This window comes from Triticum aestivum, chromosome 6B (genome assembly GCF_018294505.1).
Source record: "Triticum aestivum cultivar Chinese Spring chromosome 6B, IWGSC CS RefSeq v2.1, whole genome shotgun sequence".
In the NCBI taxonomy this organism is placed as follows: Eukaryota; Viridiplantae; Streptophyta; class Magnoliopsida; order Poales; family Poaceae; genus Triticum; species Triticum aestivum.
The window spans coordinates 701,841,174-701,847,683 of NC_057810.1; the positions used below are offsets into that span (position 1 = coordinate 701,841,174).

General features: G+C 43.6%; 1 long non-coding RNA gene across 1 annotated transcript; it reads left to right on the top strand.

Moving 5' to 3' along the window:
• The first annotated feature begins 2,053 nt into the window (after positions 1–2,053).
• LOC123134992 (uncharacterized) lies at positions 2,054–2,930 on the top strand. The gene is made up of 2 exons (XR_006465790.1): positions 2,054–2,313; positions 2,480–2,930. It is a non-coding gene; the product is annotated as an uncharacterized lncRNA (long non-coding RNA).
• The last annotated feature ends 3,580 nt before the right edge of the window (positions 2,931–6,510 follow it).

Sequence of the window (6,510 nt, forward strand, 5' to 3'; positions counted from 1 at the left end):
CTGCGACTGAACAGAGCCCGTATAATCAACCCGTAAAAACGAATATTCTCTAAATATACCCACGGCTAGCTTTATTTTGGCCATCATCTTCCTCAAGCCAACTTGAAATTGACCAGCGCGGCCGTCGGCGGACAAGCGGACAAGGAAGACACAGGGCAGCCGCGGCGCGCGGACGGAGGCCAGGGCGGCGGCGGGACTCCGGGGACCGCCAACTGGCTGGCGTGGCTGCCGTCCAGGGGCGGACCTACGTTAGGAGCCGTGGGGGCAGCTGCCCCCACTTGATTTTTTGCATCGAGTAGTAGTGCGAGACCTCCTATGTGATGCTCTCTGCGTCAAGTTGCTGCGGTTTTGCACGGGAGCATCCCCGACTGGCCGGCCCATGAAGTGGCAATCGACAAGAACGAGCATTGCTCAAAAAATACTTCGATAGTGGGGATTCGAACACAGGATCGATTGATCCAAACGATGTATTCCTACCACCTGACCTGGCACTCGTATGTGCTCATAACTTAGCATGAAACATAAATAACCAAGCATGCTTTGCGGATCCGAATTACGTTAGGAATTTCAAAAGTAATTTCTTTTTTCAAAAAACGAAATGTTTTGGCAAAACAAACACTTTCCGAATATGGAACCATTTTCCAAAAAACTATAACATTTTTGAAACAGCAGGGACATTTTTTATCAAATCATGAATATTTTTTTCTAAACACGAACATTTTTTGAAATTATGAACAATTTGTTCAAAACAATTTTTTTTCAAAAAATTCAGAAAACATGAACAGTTGTTGAGTATGTTAACAAAATTGAAAAGGCTGGAACATCTTTTGAAATTACAGAACATTTTCAAATTTATGAAACAAAGTTTCGAAATGAGAACATTTTTTCAAATTCCTCAAACATATTTTGAGTTTGCGAACAAATTGTCAAAAACATGATTTGTTTTCAAATTAGTGTACACATTTCGAAAGTCAGAACATTTTTTGAAAATTCCAAAGTAAAAAAGAAAAGCAAAAGGAGGCAGAGACGAACATTTTTGAAAAACGGAACATTTTTTAAATGCCAGAACATTTTGTTTAAAATGAGAACATTTTTTCAATCTGTGAACAATTTTGGAAAATACGGCCATTTATTTAAAAAATGAACGTTTTATAAAAGTGGGAACAATTTTTTTAAGGTTAAGAACAATTTTTGAAACATGAACGTTTTTTGGAAAAAAAACTTGAAAAATAAAAAAACGAAAAAAGAAACAGAAAAGGAAACAAGAACATTTTTAGACCAAAGTTGGAAACGGAGAACAATTTTAAAATTCCAAACAAATTTGAAACGTGAACAATTTTTGAATACATGAACAAAATTTGGAAACAAGAACAGTTTTTTAAATCCCGGTCATTATTTGAAAAGTTCCAAAAAATGAAAAAAAAACATTCCGAACAATTTTTGGAAAATCAGAACAATTTTTGAAATGCCCGAACAATTTTCTGAGAATGCGAACATTATTTGGATTTATGAAAAAATTTTGGAAGCATTATTTTTTTACAAAATCGAAAATATTTTAAAAGTACGAACATTTTTTTCAGTTTCTGAACAAAATTTTAAACCTGATTTTCTTTTAAAAATTGGACTTGAAATGTAAAGAAAATGAAAAAAAAATAGAAAAGGAAAAGAAAAGAAAAGAAAAAGAAAAAAAATAGAAAAATCGAGAAAAGAAAAAACCGGTTCAAGGGATCTTCTAGAAATTTCCCAAAACCAAGAAAACCCAGCTGGGAAACTCTAGAGAGTTTCCAAAACCAGAAAGTGCCCCATTTGATAAACGGGCCGGCCCAGGTGAGCGCTTTGATCGCCAGCTCTGTGCGTTGCGTCGACAATTCGTCGCAACGAGCGGCAAATAGGGAATTCCTACTTAGTGCTACCACGTGATTCATTAGTGCCCCCACTAAGCCTAATTAGTTGGATATTAGAAGCCCAATCGTAACAAAAATAGCCCAGTAAAAGGACAAGCCCGTACCGTAACTCTGAACCCTGCCTATACACATATACACAACCTAAAAAAATCACGGACGCAGCAGCCCCGCACGGGACTGGAAGGAAAGCCCTCGCCTGTCGCCTCAATCTCAAACCGCCGCGCAGTCACCGCTCGCTGTGGCGCCGACGACAATCGTGAATCGTCGACTCCCCATAGTCCGTCCCTTGCTGCTCGTGTTCCTGAGCGGCGGCGTTGCATCGGCACAACGGCACTGCAGCGGCACGGCGACGGCGACGGTGATCGCATCTCTTCAATCCTCCAATTCCCTAACTTCAGTTGACATCAAGGTAAATCCCTAGAAGTTTTTCGGTCAAACTTTTTATTGTTTGCTTCTATGTTAAAAACCATCTTAGTCTTGTTAACTCATGTGTATAATTTATCAATTTGTGTGATTAGATGAGTTCAAACAATTTTTTATATTGACATTTGGATTTTTGGCATTTAATATTACAGGACAGCTAATGAAGAGGTTTTTCAAGAAATCAACAACTTCTACGATGCCCGAACTAGTTGATTTGGAGAACCTTCCTAGGGATCCATCTAAAAGGAAAAGGGTTATAAATTACAATCTGAATCAGCATGAGGATATATGAAGGAAATACTTGATGTAGGGGGTCCCATCGACCTCGTCCGAAAACTTTTAAGCTAAAGATGAATGGGAAGATCAATAGGTATTTAAATCCTGATTGGTATGAGGAGTATGGTGGTAATTGGCTAGAGTAGGCAGCGGACAATGCATATTGCTCGTGTTGCTATTTATTCAGGGACAACATCAAAGGTAACAAACCCGGGCATGATGCATTTGTAGTAGATGGCTTTCACAATTGAAAGAGGCCAGAAAGATTTATGACTCATGTAGGTGATCGCAACAATTTCCACAATAAAGCAGTAAAAATTTCATGAACCATAGCTTTATCTGCTTTGTACAAAATGAATTGCTGAACAAAATTCCAAATGAAGTGATAGTTAAATGTTTCTTTTGAAACGATGCAAAAGACTTGCCATTTTCATTGATTAAGGGTCAGTTCTTTTGCAGCTTCTAGCAGTTATTGTAAAAATAAGCTAGAAGTTAAAACGAACTCGTTTTTAAAAGCCAGCTTAGCTTATTTTCACCTCCTTCTCCTTCACGATGGAAAAAAGCTGGGGTCGAGTGGCTTCCCGCAGCTTCTCACTTGAAAACGAAAGGGTATAGGGACGTGCCCCTGTTGTTTGATCTTATTACATCAAAAATGCCATCGCCCAGCCCCGCATAGAACCGTCCCGCATGCGAAAAAAAAAGCGCTCGATCCCCTCCCCCAGCGCTCCATCCCTCGTTCTGTCGCTCCGCCTAGGGTTCCTCCCGTCAATCGCCGCCACCGCCGCCGGTCCTCAGGTCCTCCGCTCCTCGACGAGGCCATCTCCGGCGACATGGCCAGCGGGTAGGCCTACCCCAGCTCCCACTGTCGCAACCCCTCCCTCGGTTGCATCCCCTCTGTCCCTGGTGTCCAGCAGCAGTAGCAGCTCGTGGCCCGATCCGGACAGGGCTCCACTCCGGCGGACGGCGCCCCACTCCGGCTGACAGCGACCCCCTTTGCCCCTCCCCTCCTCCTGGCCGTGAGCCACCAAGGTGAGCAGCTGATCCTGTGATTTATTTTGCCAAAAAGTTCATCTAGATTTGTTCCTTGAAACTGCTGAAGTATGATGTTTTCATCTAGATTAGTAGTACAATTGTTGCCCTCTGGTTGCATAGAAGCAATATTGACATGATGCAGTGCTTATATATGCTACTGTAAAAGCAATATCTAGATATTCTTTGTACTACATATTAATTCTCCAATTCTTTTGCATTAACATGATGAGAAATAGATGAAAGCACAATGGGATGATGTGGGTCTCAGAACTTTCATTGATATTTGTGTGGAAGAAGTGAATGCCAATAACCGTGGCAAAGAAGGAACATTGACACCACTTGGATATGACAATGTGGTAAGAAAGATTTTTGAGCGCACGAGGAGAGAGTATACCAAAAAGCAATTCAAGAATAAGTGGGATGTGTTGAAAAAAGAGTATGCTGTTTGGAAGACATTAACACAAAAGGCAACAGGCATTGGGTTTGACCCTGTTACCAAGACCATTGCGGCTAGTGATGAATGGTGGGCAAATGAGATACATGTATACATATCTTCATATCAATTCCATTTGTTACTTTTCTTACTTTGGCAATTCTTGCACTAATTTCCAACAAGTACCACCACAAGGAAGATATGAGACCTTCAATCATCTACATTCATCACTACGGAACGTCATCGAATGATCGTTCGGCGTTCTAAAGATGAAATGGAGAATCCTCCTTGGCATCACACGGTACAAACCTGCTACGCAAACAAAGATCATTACTGCATGCGCGTGTCTCCATAACTTCATTCGTGAGAGCAAACTAAGTGATCAACATTTTGACATGGTTGAGAGTGGATCTTATGCTCATAATGAGAGCCTTTCTCATCACCATGCACCCATTGATGATGGTACTATGGGTTCCATCCGTGATGCTATTGCTACAAGTGTCTTCCCTTGATGGTTAGCTCTAGGGTGTATGCTTTTGTTGGGAGAACCATCTAATAATTTACGGATCTTTTTTATTCAGTACTTCTTCTCACGTACTCGTACTACATGAGACAGTGATGCTTGTATGATATTCATATGGGAGACAATGATCTTCTTTTTGTTTGATTATAACATGTTGTGGTGTTTGAAAGTCAAATTTATGTTCATTTGGGCAACAAATGATAAAAAATAGCGCAATATCATTTAATTTGAACAACAGTCTAGTCCAAGGGCATTGCAGACTTTCCACTGACCATACCACACAGAAGCTAAAAAAACAGGCAGTGAAAAGAACTGGCTAGCTTATTATCTGGAGCTTATTCCACATGAGCTTATTTTGAGCTTATTTCCACAGGAGCTTATTTCCATAGCATACCTCAAAAGAACTAGCCCTAAGAAGAAGAGAATTGCCCGGTTAATTAACGGAAAACCAGGCTAAAACCGATACAACCCAACCCATATAACATGGGCACCACCGGCCAACCTGGCCACCGACATCGAACACAGCTGCAAAGAAGAAAGACATCCGCCGAGGAGTCGCAAGCGTCATCGTCATCACCGGTTGCCCCGAACGGGCGACTCCGACTTCACCATAGAGCTCCATCATCGAAGCCAACCCATAAACAGCCGCAGAAACCATGACGGCACATGCCAATAGATGGCCACATGCGCAAGCGACCGACAGCTTTTCATGCGGTGAAAGAACGTCGTGGGATGAAACGAAAGGTAATGCTCTTCCTAAAGCTCTTGCCTTCTTTTAATAACGGCCTTCTTCAACATTTGCTCTTCCTCTCAATTTTGACCATGTTTTTCGTTGTTGTTACAGAGTGAGGATTAGAGTGTTAGAATAATGTGTCAATGTGCTCTTTTGCAACTTCATAACAAGATATTGTTATATTGATGTATCTAATTTTATCTCAAATGGTTAGTTTCCTTTCACTTTTCAATGAACTTGGTTACCATGTGGATAACAAAGATATTATCTTTGCATTTTAGTTTACATGGATGTTTTTGCCTTGTTGGTTTATGAATATGGCCATATACTTTTGCCCCCTCTCAATTATATTCCTGGGTCTGCACGCATCGAGCTAGCTAGCTAGCCGTGTGAATCGATTGAAAGGTCATATAAATTCTAGCTTGAAAGCTTCCTCGATAGCATCCCAATGACGTAACCATGAACACGCCCATATAAGAGCATCTCCAGCCATGCCCCCAACAGCCCCCCCAAGGCGATATTTTAGCGCCTGCGGACGAAAATCGGTCCAGTTGCGCCCCCGGGATCTCATTTAGCGTTGATTTGGGTCAAATTAACAGCCGACGACCCCGAGCCAAATCCAAGCGTGCGGTGTCGCCTGGGGGCGCCGGCAGAAATGAAAAGGGGTGTGGTGCCGCTCCGTCGGTGAGAGGAGGCCCTTTTCCCGCTGTTTCCTCCGGCTCTCTCCCAGCTTCCCTCTCATTCTCCATTCCTCCTATCAATCTCCTTATCCTCCTTTCCAAGCCGGGCGCCATGCCGCCGAAGAAGTATGTGTCCCCCCGCGCCGTGACGGATACCACAGCCGCCGCCGTCGCCCATATGAAGCAGAGGAAGCAGAGGGCGCCGCCATCCAAGCCCCCGGGCATGACCAACACCGATTGGAAGGCGGAAGTGCAGCGCCGGAAGGCCGTCACCACCGATAGGCGCAACAGGGCCAAGAAGGACCGGGAGAGGGCGGCGCTCGTGGCTGAGGTGGCGGCGGAGCAGGCAGAGCGCTCGGCCGAACAAGCCGAGGCGGCTCACGCAGGGATGATGAATCCACCCATCGGCCACGGCCCGCACACGACCTAGAGCCAGCAAAGCGTCGGATCTACGGTCGGCTTCTCGTCGTCGGCACAACCCTGGGGCTGCACGCCGTCGCCGGGCT